Source organism: Danio rerio, chromosome 8, assembly GCF_052040795.2.
Source record: "Danio rerio strain M-AB ecotype USA chromosome 8, GRCz13ab, whole genome shotgun sequence".
Taxonomy (NCBI): domain Eukaryota; kingdom Metazoa; phylum Chordata; class Actinopteri; order Cypriniformes; family Danionidae; genus Danio; species Danio rerio.
Genome location: NC_141028.1, coordinates 9937501 through 9963965, shown reverse-complemented (window position 1 = coordinate 9963965; position 26465 = coordinate 9937501). Strand labels below are relative to the sequence as shown.

The 26465-nt window shown below is 37.9% G+C and overlaps 1 protein-coding gene and 2 long non-coding RNA genes across 4 annotated transcripts in view; 2 read left to right on the top strand and 1 right to left on the bottom strand.

Annotated features, from left to right (window-relative positions):
* The window catches only part of plxnb3 (plexin B3), a 192456-nt gene that overhangs the window by 148939 nt on the left and 17052 nt on the right, over positions 1–26465 (bottom strand). The gene's annotated exons all lie outside the window — the stretch shown is intronic.
* On the top strand, positions 3751–9345 carry LOC147842565 (uncharacterized). The gene is made up of 3 exons (XR_015497589.1): positions 3751–5440; positions 5978–6641; positions 6876–9345. It is a non-coding gene; the product is annotated as an uncharacterized LOC147842565 (long non-coding RNA).
* Positions 12923–17839, top strand: LOC147842564 (uncharacterized). The gene is made up of 3 exons (XR_015497588.1): positions 12923–14980; positions 15090–15204; positions 16170–17839. It is a non-coding gene; the product is annotated as an uncharacterized LOC147842564 (long non-coding RNA).

Below are 26465 nucleotides of genomic sequence, written 5' to 3'. Positions count from 1 at the left end.
TTTGTTATATTTACTGATGTAAAAACAATTTGTTATATTGTAGAATGTTATTTTTGTTGACAGTGTACATTTAATGGTATGAGCTGAAGCTGCCGATCTGTCATAATACCATTCTCTGTGCAGGTATGCATTTATGATTTTTATTTTGACAATGTAATATGTGGATTGTCACGGTTCACATGCTGGTTTTTGTAATAGTGAGAGCTAGTTTTCTCATTTGCTTTCCTGTCTTCATGTACTTCCGCAGCGCCTCTTGCTCATTTTTTCCATCTTTCATTCGCCTTTTTTTCCTCTTTTCCACCTTTGCCTTGAACTAAGGAGTGTACATTTAATGGTATGAGCTGAAGCTGCCGATCGTTCATAATAACATTCTCTGTGCAGACTCGAAATGGTGTCCTCTCGTCATTAACTACACAACGCAGAGCAAAAGAGAGTACGGTTACATTTGCACAATACAAATAATACAAATTTCAGCAAATAAACACCCTTAACATGTTTATACCTTTATAAGTGAAGTTTATTTATAAACAAATTTCGAGAGGATTATGTGCTTATGATTGTTCACAGCTGTTCCAAACATTAGCTAATGACTAATTATCCTATCAGACGATCCTTAACTCGCTATAAATAACCAGACTTTTCTCTTCTCAAAATCTTTGCCTTGAAGAACCCCCCACCCCCCAACCCTACTTTCCCTCCCTTCAAACGGGCGACATGGTGGCCAGTGATTAGCGCTGTTGCCTCACAGCAAGAATGCCCCTGGTTTAATACACTTCCAAACCAGGCAACATTTCTGTGCGGAGTTTGTTCGTTCTCCCCGTGATCGCGTTGGTTTTCCCCGGGTCTTCCAGTTTTGGGTTGCGTAAAGGGAGGCTCGGCTGTTCAGAGAAAGACTGAAAATACGGGAGAAATATGGCAAAATACCTTTACAGAATGATAGCAGGATAGAACAGTAAAATAAGGGAGAATCCCGGGAAAAATGGGAGGGTTGACAGGTTTGCCCAGAGAAAACCCACACCGACACAGGGGGTGCGTCTGAAACCGCCTACTACTCAGTAGGTACTGTATTTGAATTTAAACATACTACTTGGTCGTTAGAAAAGTACGTTCTAAACAGTATGAATGTAAAATGTATGAAGGGACGTTCTACATCTGCCATTTTGTCATGGTCATGTGTCCTACCTGCTTCACTTCCATTTATGAATTCTCTCGCGGGGCATCATGGGATACCGCAGCGTGCAGGGGATGCACACTCCAGAATCTCGCCGAAAGTAGTAAGTCATCCGGGTACTTCTCGGATACTGATTTTTGAATTCTATGAATTCGGACATACTACTAGCTCACATACTGATTTTGGCATACTGTATAGTATGAAAAGATGCGGTTTCAGACGCAGCCAGGGAGAACATGCAAACTTCTTACTTCTTGCTGTAAAGCGACAGTGCCAAACAGCCCCCCCATTCTGCAACCAAACATTAATAATACACTCCTAATGCAAACAGATTACGCAAAAACATCCATTTCAGCGCAATAAAAGCATGACAAAATGCTCGAGAATTGTGTTGCATCAGCTCATTTATTGGACCGAACTAACTGAACAACAGCAAAACTCATTCCCCGAGTGCACTGCTAATGAGTTCACTCCTCTCTCTCCGTGTGGATTATTCGTGTTTCTCTTTACCCAAAACAACAGCATTGCCATTCCGGTCCATACTAAAGCTCAACTTCTTCAAACACAGCCCTGAAGGACAGACCCACACACATACACACTCTCTAATGCTGTTATCTCATAGTAGATGTGGCTCGTCCCCAGTCCTCTCTCGCTCTTTCTCAATCCAAAAAAGGGAATCTGAAACTCTATGTTGTTTACTACGACCCTCAGTACAGTATATCCAAGCGCCCGAGGCAAAATAACATGGTGAAAGAATGATGGGAGGCGGGTGAGTTACACTAGCTGACAGCTCACCTAAAACCCCATCAACGCGGCAAAACAGGTTTGACAACGAAGGCAAACAACATGGCAGAGGAACACGAGAACATATTTGATCCATGAAAACTCTCAATTACTTGGAAATGGATGTTATTGCAGCACTAAAAACTCCCTCCCTTCCTCAAAAACAAAAAAAAGATCGTCTTTTATTACCACAACCTACAGTGTGCCGCGAGTCCCTGGCAGCATCATCATAAATCAAAAGAGATTCAATTATAGAGGAACACATTTCAACGCAATCCTATCCGAACTGCGAAGAAACGGGAGCAGAAGACAATTTTTTTAGGTGGTGGGGGGGATTTACGGTGGAATAAAGCAGCGGCAATCACTCATCTCAACATGAGCTGATCGAGATGGAGGGAAAAGAGACATTCATTTATGCACAACCGCTTTCTAGCAGATGTCTGGTCACATTTGCATTCAGCAGCCAAACGTTTTGATTCCTGAGGATTTGTGCATACAAGATAACGCTTTAGTTGAAGATCCAAATTACCAATTTATCTATCGTTGACTGTTTCTGAGTAATGTTTTAGGATGAACGGTGTTTTAGCTTAGTTTGCAACCATTGTGGAGATCTAAAGTATGTAAAAAAAAAAAGCCACACAAACGATTTGTGTTGGGACATCATGAAGGAATTAAGTTAAAGGTGCAGTAGGTGATCTGCCACAATGGTAGCCTGTTAGTGTAAGAATGGGTTTTAACCACAGTAGTTCTGCCGAATGACTAAAAAGTGATCAGCATGATGGTAAAAAACTGTACATTTCTAGTCAAACCATTCTATTGCAATCTTATACCAAAAACCGAAATAAGGGCAGTATTAATAGCTTAAAATGTGGGAGAGCTTTGATATTATGTGATTGTATTGTATTGCACTAGGGAGCAATTAAGTTTGATGGTAAATCAAAAGTAATTCACAAATACTTGAAATGAAATGATTTAATGACAATAATTCTCTATGGTTACAAGTGAATTAATTACAAAATAACTATATAAAATGATTAAATATAAAATGATAAAACATATGATATGAATTGTACCCAGCTTAAATGTAAAATTAAAGTTACCAGAGGTAGACGGAGAGACACAGGGGGAGGGAGAGACAAAGAGAGCAGGCCCAGAAGTTAGCCTGATTGCAGTAGAGTCAGAGAAGATAGAATCCAGAGGTGCAGATGAGCAGAGCACAGACCAGGAAAAGACAGGCCAGGAAAAGAGACAGAGCAGAGTTTTACACCAATTTTGTATCTTTCTTGACCATGTGACTAAAGCCCAAATGCTGAGACATTCAAACTAACCAATCAACATGTGACCACATCATAAAACCCCCAAAGTCCACATACCAGGCCTTGATCTTATCAGTATCTGCCTGAGGAGTCAGTATGGACCTTCTTGAGTCAAAAAGACATGTTTTGTCATATAAACAGGCCCGGATTGGCTAATCGGGAGGACCGGGAGAATTCCCGGTGGGCCGTTCCGTTTTTTGGCCGCGAGGGCCGGTGTCCCTAGCTCGAGAATCTGTTGCTCTCAGCAGTCACACTTTTTAAATTAATGTATTTATTTACTTGACCACAGTCTACTTATTCAATATTTTACCGCAGCTCTGCTCTTTGTATCTATTTTCTCGCAGCCTCGTGAACAAGATGCAGCCTGCAGCTTAATGATCATATAACTGTTGTGGTCGAGTGGTTAGCACGTTAGGTTTCAACACCACTGTCCTGAGTTTGATACTCATCTGAGTAATTTTTTTTTTCATTTTTATTTTTAAGACATATCATACAGTTAGGGTTGTTGAACATTTGAAGTTCTAAAGCAGCTGTTTTCTCAAAAAAAGATGTGATCGTGTAATTAGAAACTGAATTGGAAATGACCTTATTTCAATATAGTCAGTCGTGAACTGAGGTGGGCTGGTCTGAGGCTTGAAACTCCAGGGCTGAAAAGGAGTCCCACTCCGGCCCTGAATATAAACAAATGCATGAGATAATTCAGCCTCTTACAGTTAGCATAACTCTCTGAAACACCGTCCCTCCCCTGCCGTCCAAAGCCACGCCTCCTGAAAACACAAGCGCACGTACCTTAGTGAAGATGACTGCAGAACCCTCTTTCATGTGTTGAGCTAAAGCTTAGCTGGCATCGTACAGGAATTACACTCATTATTACACTCATTTCTAAGCCATACTTACATGCTACTTCTGACCGAATATTCAGAGCAGAGGTAAACACCATAGGGAGCGCGTCGCAGGTTGTCATTGTTCAAAAATGAACCAATACGAATATAAAACCATCTTAAGCTCAGTAAAGTAGGCTAGGCGGAATATTTACTGATGTTCTGTTGTTAAACTAAATAAAATCTACATTATCAATGCTGTAAAAGGCCACTAACTGAAAATAGTCACATCAATCTTACACCAGAAGATTTCAGTGGCTGAACAACACTTCTGTGCATATAACCCAGTCATAACAACCCAGTCTACATCAGCTCTGCGTGACAAAAATAGTTTCAAAACATAACACTACCCGTCCAAAAGAAATACTTCAGCCATGGTGTCGTCCTTCCTCCGGCATGCAAAAGTAACTCCAATATTGATTCTGGATTTTAAAAAAGTTTCTATTCAGCGTGTTTTTACCGCTTGCTCTCACTCTCAATCACTTTCGTAAACGCGCAGACAAGTGTATGCACAAACGGCGGAGCTGCGTACAAACAGGTGCCCAGCAGCTCAAATTTGCATTTGCTGACAGACAGTTTGAGCTCCGTATTAGAATTATGGGAGATGTCGGCCCGAAATTTTAATTGGACAAACATTCTTTAGTCTTATGCCGCACCCAGAATATAAAAATACATTTAGATCATTTACTTTATTCAGTACTGTTGGAATGTGAAGAGACTTTCAACCAGCACAACAAAAAAATGTTTCTGAAGGCAATCACCTACTGCACCTTTGACTTATTGGTTTTTAAAAATTTACATGGATTGAAGATAAAACAATTAAGTGGTCCCCCCCCAAACCCCCTCCCTCCCCCCACAAAAAAAAAAAACACTTAAGAATAGTGTTGTTTCAGCTCATTTTAAATAAGTAGTTTGAACAAACAGCAAATGTTATTTTATGAGTGTACACTGTAAAAAAATGCAGGGTTGCACACAGTTGATTGATTTGTGTTGGGGCAACTTGAAGAAATTAAGTTAGTTGATTAGTTTACAAATTTAGGTGGATTGAAGATAAAATAATTAAGTTGTCCCCTTCAAAAAACTCAAGAATTGGGTTGTTCTAAATAAGTAGCTTGAACAATCAGCAAACATTATTTTTTGAGTGCGTACAGTACAAAGGCAGAATTGTAAAGTTTTGTGTTGCACGGTAGTGATCAGCGGTTATATCCGCAGGTCGGGCGGGTGGGGTAAGAAAAACATACATTATGATTAATTGCAGGTGGGTCACGCGGAGATGAGAGATTTCAGCTGCTGTCTGGGCTTTCACTGCCTTTCTGCATCTCCCTTTCTTCATGTGTTCCATACGTTTTCTCTGCATCATTTCATTTTACTATACATAACATAATTTGTGCATTGCTAAGCAATTCGTTTAGACAAATTTAAAGAAGATTTTTTTAATATTTAGGTTTTGTGAAACCATCAGATACCAGATGTTCAAATATTGTCCTGTCCTAACAACTGTTCAACCTGTTCAGCTTTCATGTGATGTGAAAATCTTAAATAAAAAACACATTTAAAATGGTGAAAATAAGTATTGAATGTCATAATTTTTCTCAGAAAACATATTTCTAAAGGTGCTGTTGAGTTGAATTTTTTTTACCAGATGTTGGTAACATATAAAGAAATCCATATAAGCAAGGAAAACAAATCTAATTAGTTTACAAAGTATGTTATGTATACTTATATTAAAGGATGTAGGGAAAATGTATTGAACACATGAAGAAAGGGAGAAGCGGAAAGGCAGGGAAAGCCCAGACAGCAGCTGAAATCTCTCAGTAGTTATTCAGCAACCCTCTGCCCTTCATCATTGTAAATGAATATTAGCTGTTTCAGTCCAATATTTGCCGTTCATGTGACTTCATTCTCCATATGAGAAGCGTCTTTAAGCCGTCATCACCAAAAAAAGCCTTTTATATAATGTATTAAATGTTTCAGTAATTCAGTCGTTTCTCTATATGTCTTTCTGTTGTTATTAAACACTTTTGTTTTGTTTTATTTTTGTATTGTTTGGGTTTTTACCAAAATCTGGTTTAATTCCACATCAACAGCTCCTTTAAAAATATTATTCCCAGCAAAATACATGACATGTTCAGTTGTAATTTCACCGCTGCATGACTTATTTTGTGGTCCAGGGTCACAAACATTAAACTCATATTTTGTTTCTGAATAGGCGAAATGTTTGGTAAACATGCAGATGAGCTTTAAAAGACTTTCTTTCTTTATCATGCAGTGAGAGAAAGGCTGGCCGAGATCCACAAAAAACCCACTTTAAAGTAGTTCAGATAAGTCTTCAGAAGTCATAAGATATATTTTGGGCACTTCCCAAGATATTATGTGAGAAAGATCCCCTTTTGTACTTCTAAAATCTCATTCATTGACTTATGCACAGATTTGGAAAGTCAAGACAGTGTTGCGCCACCACTGACAACATAGGTTTTGGTGTTTTTTGCTGTACAATGGCTGCAGCAGGAGCAATAGTATTACGCAGCACCTGAAAATCTTGCAACCATGGAGATGTTAGTGAATGCCTTGTGTAATATTATTGCTCTTGCTAGAGCCGTGGCACAGCAGCAAAGATTTTTGATTATTACACCAAAACGAGAGTATAGTTCCTCGGCATATCGGCCTAGAAAATAGCAACTCTTCATTTTCCATCTGTCTTTAGCCTGATTCAGATTGGACTAGTTTTACTGGGGGATGTTGGAGATGTACTTTGTGCTTTTAATCCTGTCCAAATCTGCTACAACTGTCTTTTATTCTCAAAAGACCATTTTTCCCCCAATTTCTGTTGAACAGAGAGCAGATTTTTTCAACACATTTCTAAACATAATAGTTTTAATAACTCTTCTAATAACTGATTTGTTTTATCTTTGCCATGATGACAGTAAATAAAATCTGACTAGATATTTATCAAGACACTTCTATACCGCTTAAAGTGACATTTAAAGGCTTAACTAGGTTAATTAGGTTAACTAGGCAGGTTAGGGTAATTAGGCAAGTTATTGAATAACGATGGTTTGTTCTGTAGACTATCAAAAAATATATAGCTTAAAGGAGCTAATAATATTGACCTTAAATTTTTTTTAAAAATGTATAACTGCTTTTTTTCTTGCTGAAACAAAACAAATAAGACTTTCTCCAGAAGAAAAAATATTATCAGACACACTGTGAAAAATGTCCTTGCTCTGTTAAACATCATTAGGAAATATTAAAAAAAAGAAGGAAATTTCATATGTGGGCTAATAATTCTGATTTCAACTATATGTTAAAATATATTTATTCCAGTGGCTTTTTTAAAAAAAAGTTATATAAAACCATACTGTTCACATATAAAACAAATGTAATAACTTTTATGAAATGTTTAAGATGTGTTTTAGAAGGTTGAAAATTTCACTTTACATTTCAAAATGCTTAAAAGTAAATCTACTTAATTTCGAAATACATTTGGTCAAATTTCATACTTCGCAATCCACACATCCTGAACAAGTGGTCTTGTGCAACACCCACACGTAAAACACAGACAGTCCTACCACCTTAATAAACATGGAAATGTTAATCCCGTCCGTATCTATACATGAAATGACAGACGTCAGTTGAAAATAATAGTAACTCAAACATAATTTGAAAAACTAGTCCTGTCTGAATAGAGCTTTAGTACATAATGAAACTACAGAAGAATCAAGCTTTAAACAGTAAAAATTGTCAAAACTATTTGATCATTTTAGGGCGACGCGGTGGCGCAGTGGGTAGCGCTGTTGCCTTACAGCAAGAAGGTCGCTGGTTCAAGCCTCTGCTGGGTCAGTTGGCATTTCTGTGTAGAGTTTGCATGTTCTCCCCATGTTCCCATGAGTTTTCTCCGGGTGCTCCGGTTTCCCCCACAAGTCCAAATACATGCGCTATAGGTGAATTGGGTAAGCTAAAATTGTCCGTAGTGTATATGTGTGAATTAGAGTGTATGGATGTTTCCCAGTGATGGGTGGCAGCTGGAAGGGCATCCGCTGCGTAAAACATGCTGGATAAATTGGCGGTTCATTCTGCTGTGGCGACCCCAGATTAATAAAGGGACTAAGCCGAAAAGAAAATGAATGAATGAATATTTATACACCTCAAACACACACACACACATTGCTGAGTCTTGTTTGGTTATGCCCTGTAACATTTCTAAGCATTTCCTAGTCTATCCGTGTTTGACCCTTGCCTTGTTCAGGTTGTCTGCTGCCTGTATCGACCTTTTGCTTGAGACCTGATTATGCTTTTGGATTGTCCTCATGCTTCAGTTTGTTCCCGTTGACCATTGCCTGCCTGACTGTATGTGAATCCTCAACTCTGTTATCCAGCATCTCTGTGTTACAATGTTCAATCCACTTAAATTTCTAAATCTAATAAGTTAGCTCCTTCATGTTGTTCTAACAAAAATTGATAGCGTGAAACCCAGGATTTTTCACAGTGTGTCATGTGCGCTATAAAGCAAACACACTTGTCTCTTTCTCCAAAACGAAAGCGAGACGATGTCATGTCAGACACGCTGCCCATCCTTTAGACTTCAGTGACACACATATAGTGCAGATTCTTCCACTTAAGTCAAGTGAACGAGACGAAGCTCTGTGTGTGTGTGTGTGTGTGTGTGTGTGTGTGTGTGTGCGTGATCAGTGAAACAGATGCTGCTGCGCTAAGACAGCTGTGCAGTAAAGGCACCAATTACAGTGGCAGCCCTGCCTCTGACACACACTATTACACACTCTATAATCTACCCTGCAAATCTCACTCCCACACAGTGTCAAAGGGGAACGAGAGAGAGCCGAGTGAACAGAAAAACACACAGACAGAGAGAGAAACATTCAGAGAGCAAATGAGAGAAAGAAGAGGTTGAAGGACAGGAGGATGAAGCTAAGAGACTGAAAGCATGTGCATGGAAAGAGAGAGAGAGAGAGAGAGAGAGAGAGAGTGTGTGTGTGTGTGTGTGTGTGTGTGTGTGTGTGTGTGTGCGTGTGTGTGTGTGTGTGTGTGTGTGTGTGTGTGTGTGTGTGTGGAGATGTATAAAGTGCGATTGCTGGTCTGAGGATAGACTGGTCATAATTGCTGGACTAGGATCAGTTTTCTCTGTTTTTATCCAGATTTTAATTATTAGCGATACATCATTTGGACAAAAAGAGACTTTTAAAAAGTATTTATAAATGAATAAATATACTTATTTTACTATGAATAAATATATTTATATAATAAAGAAATGTTCAAATATTTTTATATAATATATTTTTAATATTAAATATTTTAATTGTATTTTATTAATTTTATTTTCAGCATTTATTTTAATTATATTAAAATAAAATGACAGGTTATGATATTTTATATAAATAAAATGTAATTAAATTAATTATTTCTCACATTTTTATAAATTCATATGGTTACATAAAATCCCAAAAATACAAAAATAAAGTAAATACACATTTTATTATATTAAATCTAGATAAATTATTATTTATTTGTATATTACATCAATAAGGGTGACGTGGTGGTGCAGTAGGTAAGTTGGCATTTCTGTGTGGAGTTTGCATGTTCTCCCCGCGTTCGCGTGGGTTTTCTCCGGGTGCTCCGGTTTCCCCCACAGTCCAAAGACATGTGGTACAGGTACATTGGGTATGAGTGGGAGTGTGTATGGATGTTTCCCAAAGATGGGTTGCAGCTGAAAGGGCATCCGCCGCGTAAAACATAAGGTGGATAATTTGGAGGTTCATTTTGCTGCGACCCCAGATCAATAAAGGGACTGAGCCGATAAGAAAATGAATTAATATTACATTAGTCCAATTAATATAAATAAAATAAGTAAATTTAAATAAAAATATATTTGAATATGAGAATAAATTATAATTATACACACAAAGAAAATAAATTATTACTGTCACATAAACAAGCAACAACCACAAATACATACACTGACTAGCCACTTTATTAGGTACACCTTGCTAGTACCCAGTTGGTGATCATAAAGGGATGGACATGGTCAGCAACAATACTCAGGTAGGCTGTGGCGTTGACACGATTAATTGGTACTAATGGGCCCAAAGTGTCTTTTTTATCAGTTGGAACCAGTCTGGCCATTCTCCTCTGACCTCTGGCATCAACAAGGCATTTGCGCCCACAAAACTGCCACTCTCTGGATATTTTCTCTTTTTTAGACCATTCTCTGTAAACCCAAGGGATGGTTGTGCGTGAAAATCCCAACAGATCAGCAGTTTCTGAAATACTCAGACCAGCCCATATGGCACCAACAACCATGCCACATTCAAAGTCACTTAAATCACCTTTCCTCCCCATTCTGATGCTTGGTTTGAACTGCAGCAGATCATCTTAACCATGTCTACATGCCTAAATGCATTGAGTTGCTGCCATGTGATTGGCTGATTAGAAATTTGAGTTAAGGAGCAGTTTGACAGGTGTACCTAATAAAGTGACCCTTGAGGGTATATTTAATCTATTTTAATATACAGAAAATTTGATTAATCTAATATAATTTTAAATATTAAATAAAAATATAAATATATGAAGCTAATTATATTAAATGATTATGTCACCTAACTGTATCATATAGTACATTTCTAAAAAATAAATGAATACATATAACTACAAACATAGATTAAATATGAAGAAAATCACAAATAAAAATAAATAAAAAAACATTTATTGATATTCATGTGTGTATTACATAAATATATATAAACATTGTAATTTGCATAAAGAGGAAAGAAATTGTGAGCTTCACCAAACAACTAGTCACCCATCATCATCTCTACAAAGAGAAATATGGAAGGAAACACATATTTATGTCTGCTCTCCATCTATGAAAGCACAAAAATAAACATGTGACACAACACAAACAGGAAGTAGTGCACAGAGAACAGAAGAGAATGAAAGGAAGTAGAGGGGAAAAGTAGAAAGTGCAGGACGTCTGTGGAAAGAGAGGGAGGGACTGTGTGTGTGTGTGTGTGTGTGTGTGAGAGAGAGAGAGAGAGAGAGAGAGAGAGAGAGCAAGAGAGAGGAAGAGGGTGTTGCACCTGTGGAGAAGCAGATCTGGGCTTGAATAACGGAGTCAGATCACTGTCATGACACTGATGCTCAGGATGTGTGTGCGCAGAGGTCTGGAGAAACACACGTCCAATATATAAAAGCGGCCCAGGAAAACCCTCTACTAGAAACACACACTCGCCGGTCAACACTGCTGGCTGCCAACTTACAATGCATTCAAGGTGTACATTTAATCAGTTCTTGCTGTCCCCGGAACCCACACCCTTGGTGTTGCTAGTGTCACTTGAGTGTGACACACAACTGAAGCTTCAATAACAACACCAGTATTATCAGACAATGTAATATCATCAGTTTTATCTGTTGTTAGTTATGTCAGGAATAACTAATGGCAGGCACAAGAAGTGGAGAGTGTATTATTATCGAGTTATTCCATAGTCTGTTCAAATTCTTGATTTTGATTGGTTGGAAAGAGTGCAATAAAATCATATATTCCATGGTCCGTTAAAATAATTGATTCTGATTGGCTGGAAGGTACGCTATAAAGTTGTTTAGGCCATGGTATGTAAACACTCTTGATTCTGATTGGCTGGAAGGTGTGCAATAAAATTGTTTATTCCATGGTTTGTTGAAATTCTTGATTTTGATTGGCTGGAAGGTACGAAATAAAATCATTAGAATAGTCTGTTTAAATTCTTGATTCTGATTGGCTGGCAGGCGTGGAATAAAATCGTGAGCATGGTCTGTTAAAATTCTTGATTCTGATTGGCTGGAAGGTGCGAAATAAAATCGTTAGCATGGTCTGGTAAAATTCTTGATTTTGATTGGTTGGAAGGCGTGAAATAAAATTGTTAGCATAGTCTGTTAAAATTCTTGATTCTGATTGGCTTGAAGGTGTTCAATAAAAAAAGTTTATTTCATGGTCTTAAAATTCTTGAATCTGATTGGCTGAAAGGGTGAAAGGGTATTTCTCCAGTAAGTGAGAGAAAAATAATGCCAGAAATCTGCAACTTAGTGCAACTTAACAAAAAAGTGGTGTATAATAAGTGGACTTGGCACCAGTGGCAGTGAGTTGCAGACACACCTCCTTATTAGCCAGAGCAGTAAATCAACAGAGAGACACTGCAGATCTCCAGAGAGAGAGGAAGAGTGAGCTCCGTCACGGCTGATCATTTTACAATCTAAATCACTCTGCTCTACACACTGTGTTCATTCAGTTACAAAACCTAGTGACCCAGCAAGTGCAAAACGCTTTTACTGCACCGAACAAGGTTCTTTCAGAAAATGTGTGTAAACAATTGGGAAAAACTGTAACAGTCTTATATGCTTTAAAAGGGGGAAATACAAAGAGGTTATTTAAATGTTTTGCTCACATAATTTTTCAAATAAATTTAGATCTCCATTTGCTTTTGTACTCTTCAGTGCATAAAACATAAAACATGATGTCTTTAAAAAAATTTAAAGAGTTATCTGTTTTTGCAAATACACATCCTGCTGCTGCAGTGTGTTGAGAGTCTGTTTTATTTTGACCTGTCTGTTTAGACTGGAGTATTATTATATATTTGTGTAAAATAAATGGTGAAAGTGAAAGAAATGTACAATTTTGGTTAAATATGAGAGAGACTGTATCAGAAATGTTTCAATTCTGATTTTGTACCTATTATTAGAGACATTATTACTGTTTTTATTTAATTTTACTTGTTTTTTTTTTTAGTAGGGTGGATATCAGGCTTTGTTCAAAATCAAAATGTTCAATAAAATAGAATCAAAAATGTTAAGTCAACTAATCCACTTTTTTTTTTTTTTTTTTTACAGAGAATCTCAAAACTCAGGGCTTCTGGTAGTACCTAGAATAGCAAAGTCGAGTAAAGGAGGTCGAGCTTTCTCATTTATGGCTCCTAAACTCTGGAATAGCCTTATATAATGTCCTTATATAGCCTTGCCCTGATAATGTCCGAGGCTCAGACACACTCTCACAATTCAACCGTTTAGTAAAGCATACAGTCAGTGCATCACTTAGCGGTATGATACATTAATATGCTCCACGTAGGTTTCTGCATCATGTTTATATACACTATGAACAGCAGCGACGCTAATTATTCTCTTTAATTTCATTTCCACCTAGGGATACTCATCCCGAGGCTCTCAGACTATGTAGCGCCACTGATTCAATCCAAGACCAGCGATGAGATGATCCCAAGGTTTCCATAATCCTGGACCAGGCCGTATCCTGAGCAGCTGCTGTGGATGTCATGGAGGAGTGGAGATCATGAGACTGATTCCTGTGATGCTCCAGGGACAGACCAGTCTTCGCTGAGGTCCAGCTTCCAGCCTCCGCCGCCGAGACTGCAGCTCTGAACAAGACGTTTGGCCAGTGGAGAAATTGAAATCTGGTTGAGTCTGGTATCTCAAGTTTTTTTTTCTTTACATTCGCCAATTGGTGAAGTTTTTTTTCCCCCACCGCTGTTCTACTAGTTTGCAAGGTTTGGGATTGGTAGAGCTGCACATCGATGGATTCGCTCTTCAGTGTTTGGACTCTTAGTAGTGATTACTAAACCACACTGAACTGAGCTAAACTGAACTGAACTTAAACTCTGAAAACTGAACTACACTGTTCCAATTTACTATGATCTTCTATGTGAAGCTGCTTTGAAACAATCTACATAGTAAAAGCGCTACACAAATAAAGCTGAATTGAATTGAATGTATATTTTTACTCTCATTACACAATTGAGTGTGAATTTCAGGCCCTGCCCAGAAATATACAGTGCATTAGGTCACATTCTGGAAACAAATTGGCTTACAAATGCCATTTCATGTTGAATAAACCAAACGCACCGAGTTTGAAAAGGTCATCTCTCTGTGTAATTAAATAGCCCGATTCAATGGCGATTCAATCTCTTCTCCGGCCACTTTCCTACTGTACATGGTCTACTTTTAGGTTGTGATCTGATGGTGAGGCACTCTGGATGTTTAACAAAGCTCTTTCTCCCATAACGGGGCGGCGGGACTAATCCCAGAGCTGTTTTTATCACACACACAGAACTGCACTCGCCTCCACACACCCATCATCTCCGTCTCGGGTTTACAGACACGGACTCTGGCGAATGGATTTGGCAGCTGAGTTCAACTGCGTTTATTTGTTTGGGTTACAGCAGCCACATCAACACTTACTATCAAACCGCTGTGTAAAACGGGAAAGGTCGACAGCTGGGTGTGTGTGTCTGTCTGAGTCTGTGTATGTGTGTGTGTTCTGTGTGTAAGTTATGTCTGTCTGTCTGTCTGTGTGTGTGTGTGTGTGTGTGTGTGTGTGTGTGTGTGTGTTGAGATGTGTCTGATTCCATGTGTGCTGCTTACACAAGTGTGTACTATATCCGTGTATGAGTGCGGTGTGTATTCTGCTTGTGTGTGCATTGTGTATGTGTGTTTGAGAGTGTCTCTGTGTGTGTATGTGTGTGTCTGTTTGAGTGTGTATTGTGTTTGTGTTCTGAGATTGTGTATTCTGTATTTGTGTGTTGGTTTGAGTCTGTCTCTGTGTATGTCAATGTTGTGTGTGTGTTTGCTGTTTATTCTGTGTGTAAGGTCTTTGTGTGTGTATGTGTGCATTTAGTGTGTACAGTATGTATGTTCATGTGTGTGGTGTGTGTCAGTGTGTGCATTGTGTATGCGTGTGTTTAGTGTGTATGTAAGTTCATGTGTGGTGTGTGTGTGTGTCTGTATCTGTCTGTGTGTGTTTGAGTGTGTATGTCTGTGTTTGAATCTGTCTGTGTGTGTTTGAGTGTGTCTGTGTTTGTTTGAGTGTGTCTGTGTGTGTTTGAGTGTGTCTGTGTGTGTTTGAGTGTGTCTGTGTGTGTTTGAGTGTGTCTGTGTGTGTTTGAGTGTGTCTGTGTGTGTTTGAGTGTGTCTGTGTGCGTGTTTGAGTGTGTCTGTTTGAATCTGTCCGTGTTTGAGTGTGTCTGTGTGTGTGTTTGGATCTGTCTATGGATTTTTGAGTGTGTGTGTGTGTGTGTGTGTTTGTTTGTCTATTTGAATCTGTGTGTGTTTGAGTGTGTCTGTGTGTGTTTGAGTGTGTCTGTGTGTGTTTGAGTGTGTCTGTGTGTGTTTGAGTGTGTCTGTGTGCGTGTTTGAGTGTGTCTGTTTGAATCTGTCCGTGTTTGAGTGTGTCTGTGTGTGTGTTTGGATCTGTCTATGGATTTTTGAGTGTGTGTGTGTGTGTGTGTGTGTGTGTTTGTCTATTTCAATCTGTCTGTGTTTGAGTGTGTCTGTGTGTGTCTGTGTGTGTTTGGATCTGTCTATGGATGTTTGAGTGTGTGTGTGTGTGTGTGTGTGTGTGTGTGTGTGTTTGTCTATTTGAATCTGTCTGTGTTTGAGTGTGTCTGTGTGTGTGTTTGGATCTGTCTATGGATGTTTGAGTCTCTGTGTGTGTGTGTGTGTGTGTATTTGAATCCGTTTGTGTTTGAGTGTGTCTGTGCGTTTGAGTGTGTCTGTGTGTGTGTGTGTGTGTTTGGATCTGTCTATGGGTGTTTGACTGTGTGTGTGTGTGTTTGTCTATTTGAATCTGTCTGTGTTTGAGTGTGTCTCTGTGTGTGTTTGGGTGTTTGAGTGTGTGTGTGTGTGTGTGTGTTTGTCTATTTGAATCTGTCTGTGTTTGAGTGTATCTGTGTGTGTGTTTAAATCTGTCTTTGTGTGTTTGAGTGTGTCTCTGTGTGTGTTTGGGTGTTTGAGTGTGTGTGTGTGTGTGTGTGTGTGTGTGTGTGTGTGCGCGTGTGTGTGTGTGTGTTTATTTGAATATGTCTGTGTTTGAGTGTATCTGTGTATGTGTTTAAATCTGTCTTTGTGTGTTTGAGTGTGTCTATGTGTGTGTTTGGGTGTTTGAGTGTGTGTGTGTGTGTGTGTGTGTGTGTGTGTGTGTGTGCGCGTGTGTGTGTGTGTGTTTATTTGAATATGTCTGTGTTTGAGTGTATCTGTGTATGTGTTTAAATCTGTCTTTGTGTGTTTGAGTGTGTCTATGTGTGTGCATTATGTATGTGTGTGTTTAGTATGTATGTTCATGTGTGTGGTTTGTGTGTTGCTTGTGTGTGCATTGTGTATGTGTGTGTTTAGTGTGTACTGTATGTGTGTGTGTGTGTGTTCTCCAACATGCTCTCTCTCTCTGTCTGTCTGTCTTTCTGTCTTTTGTTTGTCTCCTGGTCTCTTCCTCTCCAGGCCTGCCAGTGGTTTTCCTGTAATTGTCTGTCCTGTTTTCTGTCTCTCTACGTCTCGCTCTCAGTCTCTCTCTCTCTCTGCTCTGCTGTTTTAAGCGTGCTTCGCTCTGTTTGTCTTTGAGGTGCGAAATGCAATTTGGCTTGTTAGCTCTAAAATGAGGGTCACGAGGGCACGCGGTTGCAAAGCCAATTTGCCTTTGTGTGTCTGTCCATAAAGTTGAAGTGAGCTCCTTTAACAGCTCAACAGCTCTATTCTGCAGCCTGTAGTGAGCTTCCCTGCTGTCTGTCCGCCTGCTGCCCGCTGAGGGAGCTTCCCGACGCAAACTGAAGGACACAAACCACCGATTGAGCGCGGACAGTCTGAGTGCACTACAACCACACTTTACAGCAGATTAGTTTGAAAATTCACAACTCACTGATAGACAAAACGGGAGTAAATCATAAATAAAATGGTTACACTTTACTATAAGGCAGGGGGGCCCAAACTTGGTTCTGGAGTGCCGGTGTCCTGCATAGTTTAGTTCCAACCCCAATCAGACACATCTAGGCTACCTAATCAAGCTCTTACTAGGCTTTCTAGAAACAGGCAAGTTGGAGCTAAAATCTGCAGGACACCGGACCTCCAGGACAGAGTTTGGACACTCCTGCTATAAGGATTACAATAAGCTTTAACCAATAATAGTTGAACATTTACTAAGGCATTATTAAAATCCAAATTCATGCTTGTTAACATTAGTTAACGCACCGTGAGGTAACATGAACTAACAATGGAACGTTTTTTTTTTAAACATTTAACGTTAAATAACATGACAAAACACTGTAATAAATATATTGTTCATTGTTTGTTCATGTTAGTAAGGCAAGGCAAGTTTATTTATATAACACATTTCATACACAAGGGTAATTCAAAGTGCTTTTTATAAGCAAGAATAAAGGAGACAAGGATTTAATAGTTTGTTACAATGTACTTATCATGTAAATACATGTATTTACTGTGTACTTATGCTTGATTAAATACATGTATGTAATTACATCTGTAATTAACTTTTGTAATTACTTTTGTAAATACACTGTTGATCGTCCCTTACACATTAACCCACCCTTAAACCTATCCATATCACCAAACCCGTCCATAACCCAACCTCTATCCCAACTCAAGAGCACCACAAGTGTTCTCAAATACATTATAAACACAGTAAGTGCATTGTATTTATTTTTTAATGTAAGTACATAGTAGTTAGGGACACTTAATATAAAGTGGGACCGTATAAGAGAATAAAAACAAAGAATAAAAAGGATTAAAAACTGATTAAAATGTAGCACGGTGGCGCAGTGGGTAGCATGATCGCCTCACAGCAAGAAGCTCGCTGGTTCGAGCACCGGCTGGGTCATTTGGCATTTCTGTGTTTGGTTTGCATGTTCTCCCCATGTTGGCGTGGGTTTCCTACGGGTGCTCCCGTTTCCCCCATGGTCCAAAGACATGTGCTATAGAAGTGCCAAAATTTTTTGTTTGGTATGGGTTTCGGAAGTAGGTGTGGAAAAATGTATATATATACATTTGTGTGTGTGTGTGTGTATATATATATATATATATATATATATATATATATATATATATATATATATATATATATATATATATATATATATATATATAGCGCCACCTATGCACATTTGACAAAGTAGCCCCCAAGCTAGGTCTCACACACACGTCAAACATGCCGATAGTCTCTTTGAGCGAAATCTCCAACCCAACAGGAAGTCTGATATTTTTAACTTCCTCTGCCGAAAAGTGCCATTTCCAGACCATGTATTTTAACAAACTCCTCCTAAAGATTTTATCTGATCAACACCAAAATTGCGTATTAATTTGCCAAAGATGGGTCATCTAAAGGTCTTGACGATGTTAAATTGCAAAGAACTACAATTTTAATCGAAAGGCGTGTCCGTGGCGGCCTCACTAACTTTAATGTCTTTAAAGTTGTTATAAGTAGGCCCACGCGGAATCTGTGTGCGCAGAATTCTGCAGATTTTTAGCTCATCATTGATTATGTTTAATTACTTGTGTAAATGTGTGAAAAATTATATTTATTCAGTTTTTAAATTAATTACAGTAATATTATTGACTAATATGAAAATATTCATTTAATTTATTTACAATGCAGTTTGCACCGTAATATTTTCTGTCATTTAATTAGAGATATTATATAGAAGACTTGATTCGTTGACCAAATAAAGTGAATCTAATTGGATTTGCATTTTAAACATTAAATAAAATTACTTTAAAAAATTAAAATTACTTAAAAAATAAATGTATTACTTTTTAGTTCATATAATAAGGTTCTAGGTATGATACTCCCAAAATCATTCTGCATTTTTAACAAACGTCTGCGCAGAAATAGCAAAAAATGTCAACAGATTCCTTCTGGCCCTATTATAACTCAGGTGTATCGGAGGCCAGCTAGTGAAGTGCATGGCTATGGTCTTTAGCCTGCTTGTTAGAGCAACCAGCTCTCATGCGGAAGGTAGCTGGTTCGATCCCAGCTCAGAACGGATTGGGTGGTGTTGGACCGGCGGGGGTTACACACATGTGCCAGGAATGGTGAAAATGTACGTTTTTTTATAGGTTTTGGGTGTGGCAAAAATTTTGGAAAAATGGCTTGACAGCACCACCAATGCAGATTTGACAAAGTAGCTCCCGAGCTACATTTCACGCACACATGCCGAAAATGGCACACACATTAAACATGCCCATGCCTACAAAAAAGTCTCTTGGAGTGAAATCCCAAACCCAACAGGAAGTCTGATATTTTTAACTTCCTCTGCCGAAAAAGTGCAGTTTTTGCCATTTCCAGGTGTTGTATTTTAAAAAACTCCTCCTAGAGATTTTAACCGATCAACATCAAAATTATGTATTGTTATCTAAAGGCCTTGGCGACAATAAATTGCGAAGATCTAGTATTTTTGAACGGTAGTGTACACTAACTCCTGCTGTGTTTTAGAATACATGAGCGTGAACAGATGACAACAGAGATCTATCCATCTCTTAAATCTGTTTCTCGGCTAAACACAGTCATTCAACGGGAATTCAACAACAAACAAACCCTCCCATGAGCGAGTCAGCACTCGACAGCTCATGAAATTCAGATGAAGATTGTCTGAATCATATTTACAGGTCTCTGTGTGATAACGCCGCGTCAGGTCACGGGACTCCGTCTGCTTTGTGATGTCATAATGGGTCATTTGCTATCTTCGCGGATCAGCTGTGGTGTGTATTAGCACTGATCAAAGCGCGTGTGTTGGTGTTACTGAGGTGGACCGGTGGCGGAGGGACCCCTGGATCTTCCCTGAGGGAGATTAAGGCACTCGTCGCCGGGTGCAGACAGATTAGCACGCTACGGCTCAGACACAGATCCCATGTTAGCGTGAAGGGCTCTTGATCACAGCAGAGGCCTTACTTTCCCAATCGCCTGTCATCAGGCACACAACACAACCGCTAAACTTCTGTCGACAAAGGTGCTATTAAAATGCATTACTTTTTTTTGATATCTAAGCATTCTCCCTACAGGGTTTAAAGGAGGGCACTTCTTCCTGTGCAAACAATAGCACAATCTCCATATACACTGCAATGCTTTTTTTTTCTTTGTTGTTGTTCTAGAATAAGCCGTCTGGATTTCTTTGAAGCCCAGCAGCAGCTACTTGCTTATATTATTGAATGCAGGCATATTGGTGGTGATCACATTTTAGTTTTGAGAAAATAGCTCTTATTATGGTGTTATCAAGTGTTATTCAAGGCAAACACATACACTTAATACTAGGGATGGGAAGATTAACCGATATGTATCGATACGCGGTCATGCGCGTGCACGATGCGAGTGCATCGGTTGAGCAGCAGAGGATGAAAAGAAATTTTGGAAGCAAATCGAGATGCATCGGTTTTTGCGAGATGCATCGATTTTTCCGAGATACAGCTTATATTTTTAATATAGAATGTATTTTTTATTTATTAACAAGTGTTGTCAACCTGTTTTTGGCGCATAATTTAATCGACCTAACGTACATAAAGTAAGCCTTAGCAACGGATTTGCGGATGTGCACACACTACAACTCAGTGTATCAGGTGTGCGGATGAAGCTAGTGGAGCGCCCTCAGAAAGCGCGAGAAGCAAAACAAACATTTTATTCCCCACTGAGTTTTAAATCTAAAGTATGGCAAGCAACATTATGGATTTAAGGATGGACGACATGACAGGACAGATGCAATTTGCAAAATGTGCCGCGCATCTGTAAAATACGCGGGCAGTACGACTAATCTGAAATCTCACTTGAAGCAGCGCCACGGTGTTGTTGTGTAAGAATCTTCCAGTGTTTCTGCATCCCCGGCTTTCGCACTGCTTCAACCAGCTCCAAAAGTGGTGAGAAAAGCATTGCAAGTTTTTTTTCCATGCGCAACAGTTCTGCTCGCTCTACGCCAATAACGAATGCTATTGCATTGTTCATCTGCAAAGATATTCAGCCTAGTGTCACGGAGAACGAAGGTTTTAAACACCTCCTCCTGTTAATTTTTATTTAATTATAATAATAATAATATTAATAATAATAATGATAAAAATAATTGGTTGTCACGGTGGCACAGTGGGTAGTTTGACCACCTCACAGCAAGAAGATTGCTGGTTTGTTATATTTTTATTAGCCTGTTGTTTACAGTGACAGTGATGTTTCAAAGCAGCATAACACTGCTAGTTCACCACCTTAAGTTTTGAATAATCAGTGGCAAAATATATCTTTGTAAAACTTGTTTTTATAGTTGAAAAGTTAAATCACAATTCTTGTTGTGCAATGCTACATTTATTTATGTTGAAAGAGTGCAAATATATACATATTTTTTTAATATATATTGCACTTATACATTCTGTTTATCTTGAAAATACTTAAATAATATGTGCTATAGGTTCTAAAATGGCTCTCTACTGTAAACAGACACTCTGGCTCTGAGAGAAGAGCCAGTTTGTAAAAAAAAGTCTTGGTTTTGCTTGGTTTATAAATAATCAAACTCATTCAATGGCACAGCATCCTCTTTCACATCATCTCATAAACTTGATCTAATTAGTTAAGTTAGTGCTGAATTATCGCATCATATCGTGATATGGGTGTGAATCAAATCGTGTTGCATCGCAATATGTCACAAATGTATCGCTAATATATCGTATCGTATTCTTTGTATCGAGATGCGTATCGGATCGGCATTATAGCATTATAGATGCCCAACCCTACTTAATACACAAATACACTTCAGTGATCATGTAAACAATGACACTGTCTATTTATTATATAACTGCAGGGATACTATGCTTATATACTGTATAATAAGTTGAACTGTTAAAAGCTATTAGTTTCTAGTCAATTAAAGTTATAAGTAACTAATGCAGTTATGATAACTAATAACCTTTTTTGATGTTGATTGCAATACAATAATCTGCACCTTTTGTAAAGCTGCTTTGAAACAATAGTTATTGTGAAATCTCTATATAAATAAACTTGAACTGAATTATCATGATGTTGACATCAGCTGCACAAAGAGTTACTTTAACAGGTAATATCCCATAGTTCACAATTATACTCATTCTGATTGGTCGATCAAGATATTACAACTTATGTTATTTAAGGGATAAAGTACATCCAGGTGAATTTAAGTATGAAAAAGCAGAATAAACCCCCGCAGGCTTATAAGCAGCCCAATATGAGGTTGTATTGTTGTATAAGAGAAAGTTGGCTGTTGTATATAACTGAAGGTCTGTTTTCTTCCATAACAACCGACTGGATGTGCTTTATGCTGCGTATTACATGGCTACTTTCCACAAATTACGTAAAAAACATTGTTCTCAGACATAATACTTAACAAAACTCTTTATTAATTTTTTAATTAAACGCAAAGCTGACAGAAACGAAAGCGCCTGAATGGAGCATACACTAATCTGTGCATTATTCAGTCACAATAAAGTGTCAAACACTCAAAAACAGCAATGATTATATATATATATATATATATATATATATATATATATATATATATATATATATATATATATATATACATAAATAATCAGAATTGAGTATTCCAGACAGTTGTGTAATAATGACAGAAAACAGCTGCTAAAAGTAATAACATAATAATGAATAGATATACCGTAACATTCTGAACCATTCTGAAAGTTTAAATAATAAATAACAATTCACTGTATTTTAAAGTACCCATGATAACAATATCAAGCATGTTCATATTCTTGATATATCGCACTACAGAAGTCAGCACATGTCTACTTGAGCACTATATTTACTTATTACATCGCTATTTACCCCAAAACATAAAAATTTGACACAAAATTCTTTATTAATTCTTTAATTAACTGCAAAGCTGACAGAAACGAAAATGGCTGAATGGCGCATACACTAATCTATGTATTATTCAAAAAAAAAAAAAAAATGGCGCCAAACAGAATATATAAAGATGTGAAAAAATATACTGTACACGGATGTGATCGAACTCTCTAATGGTCAAGATGATTTAAAGTACCCAGATGAGTGTTATTTTCAGTGATTGTTATCTGGGAATAACATAATATTGCGATTGGCCAATCACAATCAAGTATTCCAGACAGCCGTGTAATAATACAAATAACAACTGCTGAACGTAATAGCACAATAATGAATAGACATACCGTAACATTCTGAGAAATTATGAAAGTTTAAATAATACATAACAATTCACTGTATTTTAAAGTGCCCATGATAACAATTTCAAGCATGCTCAATATCACGATATATCGCACTACTGAAGAACTGAAGTGAACTGAAGAGTGAAGTGAAGAGTGAAGAGTGAGACTGTGAGTGTGTACTGAAGTGCACATCTACTTGAGCCCTATTTTTACATATTACATCGCGATTTACCCCAAAACACAAAAAAGCAGACAAAACTCTTTATTAATTCTTCAATTAAATGCAAAGCTGACTGAAATGAAAATGGCTGAATGGAGCATACTCTAATCTATGTATTATTCAGTCACTAGATGGCGCCAAACAGAATTTACACGGATGTGAAAAGAATATATATTTGGCTGTGATCGAATTCGCTGATGCTCAAGATGATTTAAAGTGAGCAGATGAGCCTATGTTATTTTCAGTGGTTGTTATCTAGAAATAACATATGTTAGAATTTCATGATTTGGCCAATTAGAATGAAGTATTCCAAGCTGTGTATAATAACAGATACCAATTGCTGAAAGTAATAACATAATAATGAATAGACATACTGTAACATTCTGAGCAATTCTGAAAGTTTAAATAATACTTAACATTTCACTGTATTTTAAAGTGCCCATGATAACAATATCAAGCATGTTCATTATCATGGAATGTCAGCACATCTCTACTTGAGAACTTTTTTTTTATTATTTATGTTTTGGGTTATATTCAGAACAAACAGCTCAGTGTTTTTTTTTTGTTGTTTTTTTTTTTTGTTTTAATGCAAAACTGTCCCATGTCCCAAATCCCTCATCCATCTGAAGGTGGGAGATACCAGACCGCTTGAGGATTTAGTCTGAAATAATCTAGAGCGCATTTAAGCAAAAACGAGGTTCTTATCCCCCCCCCATGGGCTTCAACATGCCGCCGTTTCCCCACAGTCACCAAAAACAGCAGCGATGAAAGCGTGGTGTGGTTACAGTAGAGTCGGCGGAGGCGTTCGTCTTTTGAAATGTGACTGCGCTCTTCACATGAAAAGAGCTCTTCAGACTTAAAGTGCTTTCAATGCTCTCCTGTCCTGCTGTAACATAACATTATCAACCGCTGTGCTTTATTTACTCTCATTGACTCAAAGGCGCACAGACAATTTTAAATGAGTTTCTTGGATTTTTCTTGGTGAGGGGTTTCCTGCGTTCAGGTCGCTTCTACATGAGAGTAATTTTGGGATTGGTGTTTGGGTGGAATAAAATGCGTGTGTTGGGGAAAGTTCATATTGTAAGCTGTCATTTTTATGCTTCCTGGTAAAGACAGGATACTTTTCTGGCATAAAACGTAGAGAGCAGGATATGTGTTTTATGTGATTATATTGTGCTTTTACCACTCTTGGGATGTACTGGAGAATGATGAGGAATTTAGTTTAATCACACAAGCTGTGAACTGGTTAAATCAGTATTAGGAAATAGATATGTACAGTGGGTACGGCAAGTATTCAGACCCCCTTCAATGTTTCACTCTTTGTTATATTGCAGCCATTGGCTAAAATCTTTTAAGTTCATTAGTTTCCCTCATTAATGTGCACCCAGCACCCCATATTGACAGAAAAACACCGAATTGTTGACATTTTTACTGATTTATTAAAAAAGAAAATATGAAATATGATGGTCTTGAATATTCAGACCCTTTGCTCAGTATTTAGTAAAAGCACCTTTTTGATGAAATACAACCGTGAGTCTATTTGGAACAAAATTTTTCACACCTGGATTTGGGGATTCTCTGCCATTCCTCCTTGCAAATCCTCTCCAGTTCTGTCAGGTTGGATGGTAAACGGTGGACAGCCATTTTTATGTCTCTCCAGAGATGCTCAATTGCAATAATAATTTAATTAAAATTAATTGCAGAAATAATTTAATATATATACAGTTGAAGAATTGTTAGCCCCCCTTTGAAATTAGTTTTCTTTTTTAAATATTTCCCAACTGATGTTTGACAGAGCAAGGAAATTTTCACAGTATGTCTGATAATAGTTTTCTTCTGGAGAAAGTGTTATTTGGTTTATTTCGACTAGAATAAAAGCAGTTTTTAATTTTTTAAACACCATTTTAAGGACAAAATTATTAGCCGCTTTAAGCTATATTTTTCGACAGTCTACAGAACAAACCATTGTCATACAATAACTTGCCTAATTACCCTAACCTGCCTAGTTACTCTAATTAACCTAGTTAAGCCTTTAAATGTCACTTTAAGCTGTATAGAAGTGTCTTGAAAAATACCAAGTCAAATAATATTTACTGTCATCATGGCAAAGATAAAATAAATCAGTTATTAAAGATGAGTTAATAAAACTATTATGTTTAGAAATGTGTTGAGAAAATCAATATAAATGTATTAATGTATTAAATGTATAATATATAAAAACAGTATTTAACTGCAATCTTTGTGGTAAATTCTGCATCAAAAATGGTAAAAATTACTGCATCCAAAATGGTGAAAAGCCTTGGAGTAACGATTGATGACCAAATAAACTTCTCTGACCACATCTCTAGAACTGCTCGATCATGCAGATTCGCACTCTATAACATCAGAAAGATCCGACCCTTCCTATCTGAACATGCAGCTCAACTCCTTGTTCAAGCTCTTGTTCTCTCCAAACTGGATTATTGCAACTCTCTACTAGCGGGGCTCCAAGCTAACTCTATCAAGCCTCTTCAGCTGATCCAGATCGCAGCAGCACGAGTGGTCTTTAATAAACCTAAAAGAGCACATGGCACTCCTCTGCTCATCCGTTTGCACTGGCTTCCAGTTGCTGCTCGGATCAAATTCAAAGCTCTGATGTTTGCCTACAAAGCTTCTGGCCTTGCTCCTTCTTATCTGCTCTCACTTCTGCAGATCTATGTGCCCCCCAGAAACTTGCGTTCTGTGAATGAACGTCACCTCGTGGTTCCATCCCAAAGAGGGAAGAAATCACTTTCCTGAACGCTCGCGTTCAATCTGCCCAGTTGGTGGAATGAACTCCCTAACTGCATCAGAATGGCTGAGTAACTCGCTGTTTTCAAGAAACGACCAAAAACTCAACTATTTAGTCTCCACTTCACTTCCTAATCTGCAATTCCCTCTCTGGATATACCACTAACTTTACTCAAAAAATAAATAAATAAATAAAATAAAATAAAATTACTAATACTTTACTTCTGAAGCAGGTCGCACACCAGAAGCGCCGCTCGGCGCCGCGACACGGCGCGTACATGACAGATTAAAGTATCGCACACCAGACGCGCACATTCGAATGATATTTAACATGAAACTAATCAGAT